Source organism: Neovison vison, chromosome X (genome assembly GCF_020171115.1).
Source record: "Neovison vison isolate M4711 chromosome X, ASM_NN_V1, whole genome shotgun sequence".
NCBI classification, from domain to species: domain Eukaryota; kingdom Metazoa; phylum Chordata; class Mammalia; order Carnivora; family Mustelidae; genus Neogale; species Neogale vison.
Genome location: NC_058105.1, coordinates 32,851,909 through 32,868,957, shown reverse-complemented (window position 1 = coordinate 32,868,957; position 17,049 = coordinate 32,851,909). Strand labels below are relative to the sequence as shown.

The window sequence follows — 17,049 nt, the reverse complement described above, 5'->3', positions numbered from 1 at the left end:
AGACTATTACTCAAATGTTAGCAGCAGCTTGCTTCTATGTTTTGCTAAACTCCAGAGAAGACAAAGAAAAAATGAAGAAATTGAAAAAACTACTGTGCTATTTGCTCAGTTAGAACTGTTTGCTAAAGGGAATAACCCTTATTCTGGACAACCTATGAAAGGGACAAAAGAAGAAGGGAAAGTGTATGTCAATATTGCCAGAAGTCAGGATATTAGAAGGGGATGATAGAAAGAGAATCTAGAGAATGCAGGAGTTACATAAACAGGAAAGCCCAGAAAGCTAGGGAACACTTGATAAATGGCTTAAAGTGGACAAATTTATGGAATCTGAGTTGGAAACTGGTGCTACTGGTGCTACTTATCTGGCCATTTTCTCAGGAATTTGTCACATTCCGTTTGGTGATAGATCAAATACTGTTGCATCAGTCTTTTCACTTTTACCCTTTCTGACTTGTTCCATTTCGTCCATGTTCCCATATTGACAGGTCTTCCAATGGATGAACATGTTTTCTTACTTTCTCCTGATTCTTCCGTCCACCACTTGGTCAGTGTCCAGCAGTGCAACTTAGAGGCTCTCATATTCTGTTCTCCAAATAGACTGTGCAGGTCCTCTGAAGGCAATATCGAATCAGTTACTACTGGAAAGGAAAGGAAAAGGCGATATGGTGGAGTGGCAGTCTCATAGGACTGTAGGAGAACATTCTAAGTTGAAAAAAAATCAATACATTATTTGGGGTCTTAGGGAATAATGATACCTATATCCAAACTATACTGCCAATAAAAATATTTTACCATAGCCATGTCTAAAACAACATCATTGTCAAGGGCTCAGTTAGAAGGAATAAACATAATTATAAAAGAATTAGAATAAGAGAAGGGATAATTTTCAAAAGGCACTTACCATGTAATGGTAATGTTTTTAATAAGTAGGAAATTGAATTTGGTAAAGATGGTTACCCACTATATAAATTTGTATAAGATCTTAAAGAACTAAGAGAAATTTGTTGTTCCACTAACCTATGCAGCTACTCTGACTTTGATACCTTTGTCTGCCAAGTTTTCCTTTGTAATTGATTTATCTTCTGCATATCTGGTAATGATAAAGATTATGGTGAGGATTATGACGGTGATTATGATGAGATGAAGATAGTGAAGAAGTTGCTGTTGCTGCTGGCAATAAGAGTGAATGTGATGAATATTTTTTCCTTCTTAGAGAGAGAAAGTGAGAGTCAGAGCACCAGTGGAGGGGAGAGGCAGGGGGGTGGAAGAATCAGGCTCCCCGCTGAGCAGGGAGCCAGATTCGGGGCTTGATCCCAGGACCCTGGATCATGACCTGAGCCAAAGATAGACACTGAACCGACTGAGCCACGCAGACACCCCAGACTGTGATGAATATTAGTGAATATGCTGACAAGGCTGGTAAGGATGATAATGATGAGAGTGATAATGGTGATGATGAAGGTGAAGATAATGAGTATGATAACAATGGAGACAATCACAGTGATAGTGTTGACAATGATAATGCTAATTGTGGTGAAGGTGATGATGGTGGCAATTTGATACTGAAGATGCTGCTGGTGATGGTGATAATATACACGAGGAAGAAGGATATGATGGTGATGACAATGGTAAGGAAAATGGTAAAAAAAAGGGTGATGTTGGTGAGGAAGATGAGGATGATGGTAATATTAATTGTAATGACATTGTAAATATTGATGACAGTGAGAATAATGATAATAATGATGACAGTGATGATAGAAATAAGATGATGGTGATAACCGTGGTGATGATGATGATGATAGTGGTGATGATGATGAAAAGAATACTAAGAATGATGACAATGATGATGAAGATGATGATGGTTATGGTGATAAGACTGAAGACAGTGGGATAGTGATGATGATGGTGATGATGAATGCAAAGCTGCTGAAGACAATGGCAGTGATGAAAATGGTGAGTACAGTGATGAGAATGAGGATGAAGCAGTCAATAAGATGATGGTAATAATGGCGGTGGTGGGGATATTGTGGATGAGGATTGTAATAAAAATTATCACTATGATATGGTCAGGGGTGGTGATGAAGATGGTGATTGTGATGATAATGGTGATGATGACGATCATGTGAGTAGTAATGGTGTTGAAGAAGATGACACTGGAAATAACGGTTTTGGCAAAGAGTGTGAATGATGACGATGACATGTTCATAATGAAGATGATGATGCTAGTGGTTTTAATGGTAAAGATAATATAATGAAGATGATGGCTGATGAAGAAGACAAAGATGTGGTAATGATGAAATGATGATGTTCATAATGGTGTTGATGGTAATGATAATGATAAAGTTAATGGTAATGAGGACTGAAAATGGTAGTGGTAATAATAAAAGTGATGATTATACTGATGAGTGTGAGGTTGATGGTAGTGATTATTGTGATGATATTTGTGACAACTGCAATGATAACAGCAATGATTGTGATGGTCATGGTTATGAGGATAGTGCAAGTGATAATATGATGATGGGGATGATGGAGATAAAAAAGAAGCTGATGATGATGGTGAGATAAAGGTAATGATTCGGATTCTCTTATGGTGATGGGGATGAGTGCAAAGATGATGAAAATGTTGATAATGCTGAACAGAAAGATAATTTTGATGCTTATGTGAGGAATATGGAAATGGTGAAAGTGATTGTAATGGTAATGATGGTGTTCATTATGCTGGTGATGATGGCAATGATGGTGATGATGTATTGTAGATGAAGGTAATAGTGCTGATAAATGTGATGAGAATGGTGATGATGAAGATGATGACAGCAGTTATGATGGTAATGTTAATGGTGAGGATGATGGTGATGATCATATTGATGATTAAGTTTATGTTGATGGTGATGAGGAAATGATAATAGCAATGATGTTGAAGATGATGGTGGTGGACATGGTGATAATCATAGTGATAGAGATGATGCTATTGATGATAGTGATTTTTTGGTGATGATGGTAAGGATGGTGAAGATAATGAGGATGATAAGATGATGAAATAATGGGAATGCACACATTGGTGGCCATGGTAGCCATTGGTGGTGAGAAATATGGGGAAAATAATGTTGGTGATTATGGTAAAGATTATAATATTGATGATTTTGCTGATGATAAGAATCTGATGATGTTGAATCTTATGATCAGTATGAAGATGGTGATGTTGATAATGATGATGATGATGATGATGATGATGATTTCGATGACTGGTGATAATGGTGATGATGATGGTGATCATTATGGAAATGAAGATAATGCTGATTTTATGGTGATGACTATGCTGATAATGGTGAGGATGAGGATAGTGATGATGAAAAATATGATGATGGTGATTGACAATGATGATGTTGAAAGTGGTAAGAACACAGAAGATGATGATGAAAATGGTATTAACATAGATGATACATATGGTCATAATTCAGAGGTGACGGTGATGGTGATAATGAAGATGATGCTAAGGGTGATTGATGATGGTGGTGATTATGATTATGGTGAAGGTAAAAATAGTGATGGTACTGATGATGAAAGTGACAGTTGTGGTGCTTTAGGTGATAAAGATGGTTGTGATGGTGTATTAGTCAGCTCGTGCTGCCATAACAAAATACCACAGACTGGGTAGCTTAAACAGCAGAAATTTATTTACTAACAGTTCTGGACACTGGTGGTCTAAAATGAAAGTGCTGGTAGGGCTGGTTTCTGATGAGATCTCTCTCCTTAGCTTGCAGATGGACACCTTTTCATTGTGTCCTCACATGACCTTTTCTTGGTGTATGAGCAGAGAACGTGAGCTCTCTTGGAAGGACACAACTCCAATAGGAATAGAGCCCTACCTTTATGACCTCATTTAACTTTACCTTCTCAAGGCCCTATCTCCAAATACAGTCACATTAGAGGTTAGGCCTTCAACATATGAATTTGGAGGGCATAAGTGAATCCATAACAGAAGGTGACAATAATAATGAAGATGATGGTGAAGGGTGAGGATGATGACGATGACCATGGTTGATGACAATGATGTTGATGATCATGACAATGATGGTGAGGATGATTGTGTGAATAATGATGGTGACCTGCTACTGCTGCTGCTGGTGATAAAGATGATGGGTTTGATTATTATGAAGATTCTTTTGATTATGCCTATAATGTTCATAATTATGTAGGTGATGTAGGTGATGGCAATGATGTAGGTGATGGCAATGATGATGAAGATGATGTAGGTGATGGCAATGATGATGAAGATGATGTTTATGGTGATGGTGATGAAGACGATGGCGATGCTGGTGTGGATGATGATATTGATAATCATGGTGACAGTGATGATGATGGCAATGGGAAGAGGGGAAGAGGGATGAACTGGTGGAGCATGGGAGATTTTTAGGGCAGTGAAACTATTTTGTATGTTACTATAATGGTGGATAATATACCTAAACCCATAGAATGTTTAAGACAAGATTGAACCCTAATGTAAACTATGAACTTTAGTTAATAATCATGAATCAACATACATGTTGATTGATACATTGATCATGTATCAATATTGCTCATCATTTATAACACATGTACAACACTATTATAAGATATTAATAGTAGGGGAAACTGCTTGTGTGTGTGTGTGTGTGTGTGTGCATGTATATTGGTGGGTGGGTGAGGGGAAGTGTTGGGGTATATGAGAACTCTACATCCTGCTCAATTTTTAGACAAAACTGCTCTAAAAAGTAAAGTGTACTGACTTTTTCAAAAAGTCAACCAACCTAAGGGCACCTGGGTGGCTCAGTGGGTTAAAGCCTCTGCCTTCGGCTCAGGTCATGATCCCAGGGCCCTGGGATTGATCCCCACATCCGGCTCTCTGCTCCGCGGGAAGCCTGCTTCCCACCTGCCCCCTGGCTACCTCTCTGCCTACTTATGAACTCTGCCTGTCAAATAGATAAATCTTTTAAAAAAAAGATAGAAAGAAAGAAAAAAAAGTCAACCAACCTACAAATGAGCCAGAAAGAAAAATACATCAACAATCAAGAATCAAGATTAGATTGATACCTAATTTTCAGTGGTATTCTGGACTCAAGAAAGGAATGGAGCTATTATTTTTTTGAATATTGAGGAAAAGAACTTTGAGCCTAGACTTTTTATCTAGCTAAATTGTTATTCAAATGTAAGGGAATAATAAAAATGGTCTTTGCCTAACTAGAACCCAAATTGAAACTGGAACGGAAGTACTCAAATGAAAATCCAAAAAAATCCAAAAGATAGTTCTGGAAATATAGCAACTTTGGATGACCAAATTTCTTTGCAAAGTATCTTAAAAATAAAATAAAAATAATTTCAGGACTAAAGAGAAGAAAAAAATGAACATATATTCATCAAAATCCATAATTAAAATTATAGGCCATATTAATATAATGGGGATGACAGGTGACCAAATTAATTTAAGAGTGTGCTAAACTTCTAGTTTTATTAGGAAGAAGCTACAGATATTAATATCTTTAAGAAATTAAGAAAAGTAGCATACCTGGGTGTCTCAGGTGGTTAAGCATCTGCTTTCATCTCTGCTCATGATCCCAGGGTCCTGGGATAGAGCCCTGTGTTGGGCTCCTTGCTTAGTGGGGAGTCTGCTTCTCCCTCTGCCTCTGCTACTCCCCTGCTTGTGCTCTGTTGCTCTCTCTTTCTGTCAAATAAATGAGTAAATCATTTTTAAAAAAAATTAAGAAAAGTAAACATACATGAGTATGATATTAATTTATTTATTTAGTTTCAAAGGTAGAATTTAGTGACTCATCAATTGCATATAACACCCAGTGCTCATTTCATCAGATCCCCTCTTTCATGCCCATCACCCAATTACCCCATACCCCCGACCCATCTCCCTACAACAACCCTCAGTTTGTTTCCTATAGTGAAGAGTCTCTTATGGTTTGCCTCCCTCTCAATTTTTATCTTATTTTATTTTTCCTTCCTTTCCCCTATGTTCATCTGTTTTGTTTCTTATGTTCCACATATGAGTGAAATCATTTCTCTGGCTTATTTTGCTTCACATAATATCCTCCAGCTCCATACACCTCAGCACAAATGGAAAGATTTCATTCTTTTTGATGACTGAATAATATTCCATTGTATACAAACACATGCGTACATACCACATACATACCACATCTTCTTTATTCATTCATCTGTCAATGGACATCTGGGCTCTTTCCATAGTTTGGCTATTGTGCACATTGCTGCTATAAACATTGGGGTGAACGTGCCCTTTTGAATCACTATGTTTGGATCTTTTGGATAAATACTAAATAGTGCAATTGATAGGGTGTAGGGTTTTTTGTGTTTTTTTTTAACTTTTTGAGGAACCTCCATACTCTTTACCAGAGTAGCTGTACCAGTTTACATTCCCACCAACAGTGTAAGACTGTTCCCCTTTCTCTGCATCCGTACCAATGTTTGTTGTTCCCTGTGTTGTTAATTTTAGCCATTCTGACAGGTGTGAGGTGGTATCTCATTGTAGTTTTGATTTGTACTTTCCTGATGCTTAGTGATGTTGATGAAAAGACACATCTTTTCATGTGTCTCTTGGCCATCTGGATGTCTTCTTTGGACAAATGCTGTTCATGTCTTCTGCCCATTTCTTGACTTGGATTTTTGTGGGTTTTTTTTTGGGGGGGGTATTGAGTTTGATAAATTCTTTATAGATCTTGGATACTAGCCCTGTATCTGATAAGACATTTGCAGATATCTTCTCCCATTCTGTAGGTTGCCTTTTGGTTTTGTTGACGGTTTCCTTTGCTGTGCAAAAGCTTTTTATCTTGATGAATTCCCAGCAGTTCATTTTTGCTTTTGTTTCCCTTGTCTCTGGAGACGTGTCTAGCAAGAAGTTGCTGTGGCCAAGGTCAGAGAGTTTGCTGCCTGTGTTCTCTTCCAGGATTTTGATGGATTCCTGTCTCATATTTAGGTCTCTTGTCCATTTTGAGTTTATTTTTGTGTATGCTATAAGGAAATCATCCCATTCCATTCTTCCTCATGTGGCTGTCCAATTTTCCCAACACCATTTGTTAAAGAGACTGTCTTTTTTCCATTGGGTATTCTTTCCTCCTTTGTAGAAGATTACTTGATCACGGAGTTGAGGGTCCATTTCTTGGTTTTCTATTTTCTTCCATGGATCTATGTGACTGTTTTTGTGCCAGTACCATTCTTTCTTGTTTACAGGTTTGTAATACAGCTTGAAATTTAGAATTGTGATGCTTCCAGCTTTGGTTTTCTTTTTCAACATTCCTTTGGCTATTCAGGGTCTTTTCTGGTTCCATATAAATTTTAGGATTATTTGTTCCAGCTCTGTGAAAAATGTTCGTGGTATTTTGATAGGGATTACATCGAATGTGTAGATTGCTTTGGGTAGGTAAGGCATTTTAACAATATTTGTTCTTCCAATCCATGAGCATGGAATGTTTTTCCATTTCTTTATGTCTTCCCCTATTTCTTTCATAAGTGTTCTATAGTTTTCAGAGCACAGATCCTTTTGTGCTTTGGTTAGGTTTATTCCTAGGTATCCTATGGTTTTTGGTGCAATTGTAAATGGGGCCAATTCCTTGATTTCTCTCTCTTCTGCCTCATTGTTAGTGCAAAGAAATGCAACTGACTTCTGTGCATTGATTTTATATTCTGCAACTTTGCTGAATTCCTGTATCAGTTCTAGCAATTTTTGCATGAAGTCTTCTGGGTTTTTGATATAAAGTGTCATACCATCTTCAAAAAGTGAGAGTTTGACTTCTTCTTTGCCAATTTGGATGACTTATTTCTTTTTGTGGTCTGATTGCTGATGCTAGGACTTCTAGTACTGTGCTGAAGAATAGTGGTGAGAGTGGACACCCCTGTGGTATTCCTGATCTTAAGGAAAAAGCTCTCAGTTTTTCCCCATTGAGGATTGTATTCATTGTGGGTTTTTTGTATATGGCTTTTATTATATTGAGATATAGCCCTTCTATCTCTACACTGCAGAGAGTTTTTATCAAGAATGGATGTAGCATTTTATCAAATACTTTTTCCACATCTAGGGGATGTTATGGTTCTTGTTCTTTCTTTCATTAATGTGATGAGTCATATTGATTGTTTTGTGGATGTTGAACTAGCCTTGCAGCCCAGGAATAAATCTCAGTTGGTCATGGTGAATAATCCTTTTATTATACTGGTGGATCCTATTAACTAGTATCTTTTTTAAAAAAAGATTATTTACTTATTTGACAGACAGAGATCACAAGTGGGCAGAGTGGCATGCAGAGAGAGAGGAAGGGAAGCAGGCAGGGAGCAGGCAGGGAGCCAGATGCGGGGCTCGATCCCAGGACCTTGAGCTCATGACCCCAGCAGAAGGCAGAGGCTTTAGCCCACTGAGCCACACAGGCGCCCCTATTAGCTAGTATCTTGGTGAGAATTTTTGCCTCCATGTTTATCAGGGATATTGGTCTGTAATTCCCTTTTTTGTTGGGGTCTATGTCTGGCTTTGGGATCAAGGTCATGCTGGCCCACGAGTATGATTCTTAAGTTAAGGGCAAACACCACAGAACACTAAAAATATCATTACTTTTAGAACAATAGAGAGAAAAAAAAACACTGTTCAATAGAGAGGACTTAGTGGATATAGGAGAAATGAGGAAGAAATCTGTAATATAATCTGATTCCTGGCATTTCATAGAAGCTTACTCATCAATGTAAATTCATTTAGTCCGACCTTAGGAAAATCAGATTTCCTCTTCTTTCAGACACCAGCTTACCAAACATGAAGTTTTCCAGTACCCAAGATTTTAATATTTTATGAGGCTGCTATGCTTACCTGTAAAGCAATTAGTCCCTGTGTAACTGGTATCCAAATTATGGCATCCATACTTTGTGTTCTGATCCTTGCTCCAAGCACAGTCTTACGGTCTGGTCATAAAGAAACAGAGATATATACATATGCTTGTGTGTGTGTGTGTGTGTGTGTTTACTTGCTAAGGATAAATATGAACATATTATATTTAAAAACACCCTGTTGAAAAGAAAAAAACCCAAGAAAGAAAGAAACACAAGAAGATGGTCTGGTGGCTACTCCTCTTTAGGTCAGTAGAGGGAGATCACGATTCATTTTTACTCGGTTGAAAAATACACGATTGCAACTTTTTAAAGAAGTGAACCTGTTTTTTCCATTCTTCCCACTCTGAGCCAATATTTTCTTTCCAGGGAATCACTGTCCTTCTACTGGGTCCAGAGGCTCTGGAAGTCTAGATATGTTTAAGAGGATTAATCTGTGCCCTTGGACATAATGGAAGCTAACAAAGTTTACATTTCTTCCTATGTTGTTGAGTCCCTGGGACATTCTAAATGACTGTGCTGTGACTACAGTCCTGCTAAGCTGATAGCAATGGCAGTGCTCTCTGGATGGCTGGCTGAGCTGCGGACGCCCCTCTGCCGCCCCCAGCCCCCACTATCACTCCTGGGCCTGGATTTAGTGAGGCAGCCAGCGGTGAAGAACATTTGGTTTTTCCAGTTACTGCCCCCAAAATGTGGTTTCAGTTCAATGTCTGTCAGAGTTTAGTAGCCATCTAAGTGCAATGGGAAAGCAAAGATGGCTTTTTTTTTTTTTAACCAACTGAGCCACCCAGGAGCCCAAATGGCTTCTTTTTTAATTTTTAATTTTAATTTTTAATTTTATTTATTAATTTTTTGTTAAAGATTTTATTTATTTATTTGACAGAGAGAGAGAGAGAGAGAGATCACAAGTAGGTGGAGAGGCAGGCAGGGAGAGAGAGGAGGAAGCAGGCTCCCTGCTGAACAGAGAGCCCGATGCAGGTCTCCATCCCAGGATGCTGAGATCATGACTTGAGCCCAAGGCAGAGGCCTCAACCCACTGAGCCACCCAGGCGTCCCCGGCTTCTTTTTTTAAATAAGGATTTTACAATTGTGATATTAGAGGGTACCATTTGATTCCCTAAATGTAGGCATGTCCAGAATGTAAGGAGTGTAGGAAGGTCCAGAAGAAATAGTCACAGCCTGCAGATTAAGAATATAAATTATGATTCAGTAAGGGGACAGTATTTTTCACATAGGACTGGTCTGAGACTCAGGAAGTGCAGGAAGCCTTTGATCTTTTAACTAAGACAACTTGGGACACAAATAGGTTTAACTACACTTAGTTGAGGCTAGAACCTGAGATGTCTGGAATGGGGCAGGTGCTGGAGGGAAGACCCAGCTTCAGATGATAAAAATAAGCCCAGTGGGGAGGGGGGAGATGCAGAGGACTGCCTTATTTCTAACCTGAGGGGAAGGAAGCCAAAGGGTGGGTTGTATGAGAGAGGCTATGGTATCGACTGGTAGGAGAGTGTGCAGGTTGGGGTTTGTTTGTTTGTTTGTTTGTTTGTGGGTTTTTTGTTTTTGTTTTTTGCTTTTTTAAGACAACATTTATTGACTATTTTCTCTGCACCACAAGTATTAAAAACAACCATGTCAATATAGCACTTTAAAAAAAATGTAGGAAAAAGAATCACTTTCAGAGAATGCTTTTCTCTTTTTCTTTCCTTAGCTAAGCTTCTAGGAGTGTGGTTTTCAGAATAGGCAGTGACAGGTGTAGTCAAGGCAAGCTGTTGACATAGAAGGCATGGGGTCAGCAAAAGAGGTCTCAAAGTGTGGACAAAAACAAACAAACCCAACAGGGAGTCTTAGAATAGCTGTTAATAACTGGGGCACAGAGTTAGAATTAGTATTTGTAGTTAGGGGGCGCCTGGGCGACTCAGTCTTTAGTCGTCTGCCTTCAGCTCAGATCACCATCCCAAGGGTTCTGGGTTGGAGACCAGCATGGAGCCCCGCATCAAGCCCTGCATTGGGTTCCCTGCTTGGTGGAGAGTCTGCTTCTCCCTCTCCAACTCCCCCTGCTTGTGTTCCCTCTCTTGTTCTCTCTCTCTGTCAAATAAGTAAATAAAATCTTAAAAAAAAAAGAATTTGTAGTTAGGATGACTCGATATTTATTTATTGATGAAATCACCTAGAGCTCTTTATATCCTTCTTTACAGAATTAGTTTCTTTGCGAACTTGAGGGAGAAGCTGCTGATTACGGACTGTGGTGGTGACCAAGGAAGATGAGAGACAGAACCTTATTGACCCAAATATTCAGTGAGATGATATTGTTTGTTCTGCATACCGTGAACTGTATAGCAGAGTGTGTTGTCCTGAACCCTGGGATACATTAGAACAGCCTCTGATACTTCAAAAAATAGGACTGTTCTGGAAAACTCTTCGGCAGTACGTATAAGGTTGAATATACAGATAGACTACAGTCTCACTCCTGGATATAACGCAGTGTTTCCCAGCCTTTTTTTTTTTTAAAGGTTTTAAAAATTTTTTTATTTGACAGAGATCACAAGTAGGCAGAGAGGCAGGCAGGGAGAGAGGAGGAAGCAGGCTCCCTGCCTAGCAGAGAGCCCGACGCAGGGCTCGATCCCAGGACCCTGGGATCATGACCTGAGCTGAAGGCAGAGGCTTTAACCACTGAGCCACCCAGGGACCCCCCAACCTTTTTTGTTGTTGTCGTTGTTGTTATCATCTCCCCAGGAGCCTTTTCAGACATTTTTCTCCTTATGGTGCCCACCCCTCCGAGAAACTTGAATACTTGAAGAATACAATGTTATTCTTCCCTGCTCCCACTCCTTCTCCTTCTCTATCTCATTGTCATCCTGTTTTTTAACCTCTGCCCCATGATGAAAGCAGGAAAGGCCTAATACCAAACCCTAATAGCACGCTCGTCAGCTGTAGGTCAGAAGTACTCAACCATAGTAGCTTATCTTCTGTTGCCCCCTCAAGTCAGACCAAGCGACCTCTGCCCTTTAGATTCTCTCCACCAGCCCTGAGTACATAGTTTAGTTTCTCAGAACATTTGGCATTGTTTTAGTTTGCATTTAAACTGTTTTTTTAAACATCACTCCCATGATCTGATAAGTTGGAACTTATCTCAGTATTATTTCTACTTCTGGGAATGGGATTTCTGTCTTTTCCCAGCACTAGAGATAATATAATCTCAGACTTGAAATTGTCCTAAAGATCACCTAGTTTAACTTTCCCGTGCGGTGTTTGAAATCTCACCACAATATTCCTGCTCAGGAGTTATTGAGTTTCCGCTGGAATGCCTTCAGTGATAGGCAGTTTACTATCTCCCAGAGGTGGTCCACACCGTTTTTCGTCTGGCTCTGACTGTTGGAAATGATTTGATAGCCTCTGGGGATCTTCCAGCTCTAGGTTTCTATGATGATGATAGTTTTATTATTCTCTGGGGCAGTGCTACTTAAAGCAAGGCCTGTGGACCCCGTACATGTGGATTATCTAGAGGTTGTGACAGATGAAGCTTCCTAAGCCTCCTCCCAAGGCTGTGAAGCTACCAGTCATTAGAGCCCTTCTCCATATTTCTATAGGGTACAGATGGTGATAGCACCTTTCCTTTGAATTGATCTTGGTGTTTAACTGCTCAGTCTCACCTGGATGTACATGGAAGTGGGAGTGCAGAGGGAAAAGTATGATTTGCTCTAAACTCAGAGCCTCTAAGATGACCATACCCTTTTCTTTTTTCCTGGGACTAATAACACTGCCCTACATTTGGTGGCTGTGTTTGGTGCCAAGCGCTAGTTTTCTTTGCTCAGGCTCTGCTCTTCTCAGAGTGTTTCTAGCCTTCCTTCCTGGGATATTATGAAGACAGCAGTTATGCTCTCTGTGCCTTTCTGGAAGTTCTTGTTAATAACGGACTAGGGAGAAATGCCTCTTTTAACTAATGATTTAGGCAAGTATTCAAGCTCTGGTGTTTTGTAGCACAGAAGAGGACCAAGGGTTAAATAATATACTGTTCGCTTTGGGTCTGTTCAAGAGTACTCTGCTTCAAATACGTAGTCTCTCTGACACAACTGAATCTTGGAAGCTAACGTTTATAAAGCGTTACTAAATGACTCAGTTTTTCAAATCGTGTAAGTTTCCTTACCCAAGAAAGCATCTTATTATGAACATGAAAAGCTGAGGTGGGGGGGCGGGGGCGGTGTCTTTTCCTAGTGAGTTCTTAAAGGAATATAGATATTATAAGGTACTTGTCACTCAGCCACAGTTGGTCATCTGCATGCAGGAGATCGCTTGTCACATCTCAGCCCTAATGGCAAACCCACCCGGTGAAGGCATTAATAAATAATCTGTCGGCAGGAGCAGGTGGAGTGGAAGCCATGGCTGTGCGAATGTCCTCCTATTCATCTTCATTTGCCATTTGGAAAGGCAGCAAGGTGCCGATGGAGTCCTGAGACAGACCCAGGGGTTGACATGGAACAGCTCAGGACCATCCCTCTCTGATGCCTTTCCTCCTCAGTGACACAGCCCAGCCAATGCACAGATGTAGTTACAGGAACCGGAGCTTTGAAAAGCACTTCTATTTGCTTAGGTAAACTTGGGAGTCAGATGACTCCAGAAGCCACTTTAGTTACTTCTGCTTAAACAGGAGACACATGATTTTTATTGCATGGAAAACATAAAATGGAGAGTTTTCAGAACTCTTTCTTTCTTTACTTTTTTTTTTGAAGATTATTTATTTATTTGACAGACAGAGACCACAAGTAGGCAGAGAGGCAGGAAGAGAGAGAGGGGGAAGCAGGTTCCTTGCTGAGCAGAGAGCCCAATGCGGGTCTTGATCCCAGGACCCTGAGATCATGACCTGAGCTGAAGGCAGAGGCTTAACCCACTGAGCTACCCAGACACCCCCAGTATGTACTTTTTAATCATAAGAACTACCAAAATCTGAGCACAGTAAATGTATGATGTCATCAAAAATAACACAGTAAAATCTAATGTTGAAATTGTGAAATGTCTTGAGCTAGTACTCCATCTGCCAACTGATATATGTCAAATATCATACTGTTTCCCATTAAATGTTAAAATTATCCCACAGGACCCAATCGGAAGGCAGACACCTAACAACTGAACCACCCAGGCGTGCCCTGGCTACTTTTTTGGGTTTTTTTAGATTTTATTTGTTTATTTGACACAGAGAGAGAAAAAGAGATCACATGTGGGCAGAGAGGCAGGCACAGAAAGAGGGGGAAGCAGGCTCCCTGCTGAGCAGATAGCTTGATGTGGGGCTCGATCCCTGGACCCTGAGATCATGACCTGAGCCGAAGGCAGAGGCTTAACCCACTGAGCCACCCAGGTGCCCCTATTTTTTTTTTTTTAAGATTTTATTTATGTATTTAACAGACAGAGATCACAAGTAGGCAAAGAGGCAGGCAGAGAGACAGGGGGAAGCAGGCTCCCAGCTGAGCAGAGAGCCTGATGCAGGGCCTGATCGCAGGACCTCGAGATTATGACCTGAGCCGAAGGCAAAGGCCCAACCCACTGAGCCACCTAGGTGTCCCTTTACTTTTTTTTTTTTTTTTAAGATTTTGTTTATTTGAGAGAGGGGGACAGAGATAGCAAGAGAGAGCATGAGCTGGGGAGGAGAGGGAGAAGCAGGAGCAAGGAGCCTGAAGCAGGGACTCCATCCCCGGACGCTGAGATCATGACCCGAGCCAAAGGCAGACCCTTAACTGACAGAGCCACCCAGGCGCCCCCAGAACTAATTTTTCTGATCAGATTTAAATTTCTCACATCAATCAAATTGTTAAAAAGGGAACAAAATCTGACAATTTAGTGAGCATTAAGATTTGAACTCTCTAACTTGATCAAATCACAGAAAATCTAATTAGCAAGCTTGTGATTTGGTCATGGCCTAAATTTAATGTGAAAAGCACTGCACTTTAATGGGCTGCATGTTTCAGTTTGAATTATCTAGATTTAAATATATTCAGGAACATTTGAGAGAATATTTACAGAGACTTGTAAAAAAAAAAAAAGGTTTCCCTGTGGCTTCAATGTAATTGACTGGCTTTGGAAGAGATGGGTGATATTTGAGAATTTTGAAGACTCATGGGAATGTATAATATCTGAGTAGAGATTAATTCAAAAGTTTGGAAAAAGAGATTTGAAAATGCAAAAAGAAAGAGTTCGTGATTACCAGAGTATTTGATTTGTTTAACAAGATCATTTAAAGTATTAATATGAAGTTATGTCAACAGGGATGTCTTGCTCAGATGCAACTCTGGACATCTTGAGGGCATTAAATAATCCGGAGTTAAGAGAACATCAACATAATGTGGTCTAACCAAAGATTGTCAAAGGGGAGTTAGGTGGAAGAACATACTGGAAGAACTGTACTTTTTATTTTTTTAATTTATTTTTAAAAAATATTTTATTTATTTATTTGACAGAGAGAGATCACAAGTAGGCAGAGAGGCAGGCAGAGAGAGGGGTAAGCAGGCTCCCTGCTGAGCAGAGAGCCCAATGTGGGACTTGATCCCAGGACCCTGAGATCATGACCTGAGCTGAAGGCAGAGGCTTTAACCCACTGAGCCACCCAGGCACCCAGTACTTTTTATTTTTTATTTTTATCTTTATTTTTTTAAAAAGATTTTATTTATCATTTATTTGACAGAGAGAGACACAGTGGAAGAGCGAACATAGGCAGCGGGAGGGGGAGTGGGAGAAGCAGAATTCCTGCTGAGCAGGGAGCCCGTGTGGGGCTTGATCCCAGGACCCTGGAATCATGACCTGAGCTGAAGGCAGACGCTTAACGACTGAGCCACCCAGGCGCCCCAGAACTGTACTTTTAATTAATTTACTTATTTACTTTAATATTTTGTTTATTTATTTGACAGAGAGGGAGAGAGAGATCACAAGTAGGCAGAGAGAGAGGGAAGCAGGCTCCGTGCTGAGCAAAGAGCCGGATGCAGGGCTCGATCCCAGGACCTTGAGATCATGACCTGAGCCGAAGGCAGAGGCTTAACCCAGTGAGGCACCCAGGTGCCCCAGAATTGTACTTTTTAAAGTACAGGCAAAAGTGTTAGTGAGATTTATGGAAATAGTAGATATGACTACTAGGAAAACAGAATTGCTAACTCTTTTTTTTCTTGTCAGAGAGCAACACCTTCTAAAACTACCTGTCTTCCAGTTAAAAGCACAGAAATAAGTATAGGAAGGTATTACATCCAAGGTAATGCAGAAATGATAACCCAAGATACTTCGAAGGACTGAGTCACCAGACTGGGGATGTGTAGCTTGTGCCTACTCTGGGCGGATGAGGCTCACCTGTGTCGCAAGGGGTGGCTCCGAGGAGTTGTCCAGGGCCCCGTCCTCATAGCCCTTACTGGCTGCATGCTAGTGGTGAGCTTCCTCCCTCCCCCCAGAGACTCCACGTTCTCGTCCTATGGAGGGCCCGTAGCTGAACTGGACAGGACATGCCAGTCTCGGAACAGGCAGGCAGGGAGCTGAGTGTACCTCCTGACCCATTCGTTGAAGAGGAAAGAGAGGTCTGAATTAGGCTATTCATTGGCAAGAAGGTGTTGATTTTGAAGGTGGAGTATGGGGCGAGCTTGTAGTAGAGGGAGCAAAAGTACAACTATTTTAAATTTGTTCTAGGCACAAAAGGAGGCTTTGAGTGAGGTTAGAAGCAATTTTGATCCACAAAGCCTGTGATTTGACAATTATTTTGCTCTTCTGGGCAAATTTTCTCACCCAGCTTGAGGACCCAGTTGGCTTTATGAAAGCAGCAGCTGTAGACAGCAGCAAGTAGGAGCAAGATGAGGCAAGGCAGGCTGAGCGGTGGCAGCAGAGTCTCAGGGGCATTGTGGCTGGGACGCAGTCCGCGTAGACATTCTTTGCAAGACAGCAGAGGTTTGGCAAGTAAAAGAGAATTCCTTGGTGACACAACGTAGCCCTAGTTATGCTAACCGGACCCACCAGCATCTCTCTGGGCAGCACTTCAGTTAGACAAAGCACAGTCTAACTTACGCAGGACAGAGTAACACAAAGGGGACCAGAGGTATGAGTCCTTACAAATCCTCAGTTACCCCCTGTAAGTATGTAACTGAAATAAAAGCCCCTAATTAAAATATAAATTTGAAGTGTTAAAAAGTGTGTAAAAGGAAATCCTAGCAGCATTTTTTAGTC

At 40.5% G+C, this 17,049-nt stretch overlaps 1 long non-coding RNA gene across 1 annotated transcript; it reads right to left on the bottom strand.

Annotated features, from left to right (window-relative positions):
• Positions 1 to 5,658: 5,658 nt before the first annotated feature.
• On the bottom strand, positions 5,659 to 16,379 carry LOC122897473. Its single transcript, XR_006382540.1, has 3 exons — positions 16,189 to 16,379; positions 8,849 to 8,940; positions 5,659 to 5,698 (listed from the first exon to the last, which is right to left on the bottom strand). It is a non-coding gene; the product is annotated as an uncharacterized LOC122897473 (long non-coding RNA).
• Positions 16,380 to 17,049: the final 670 nt, after the last annotated feature.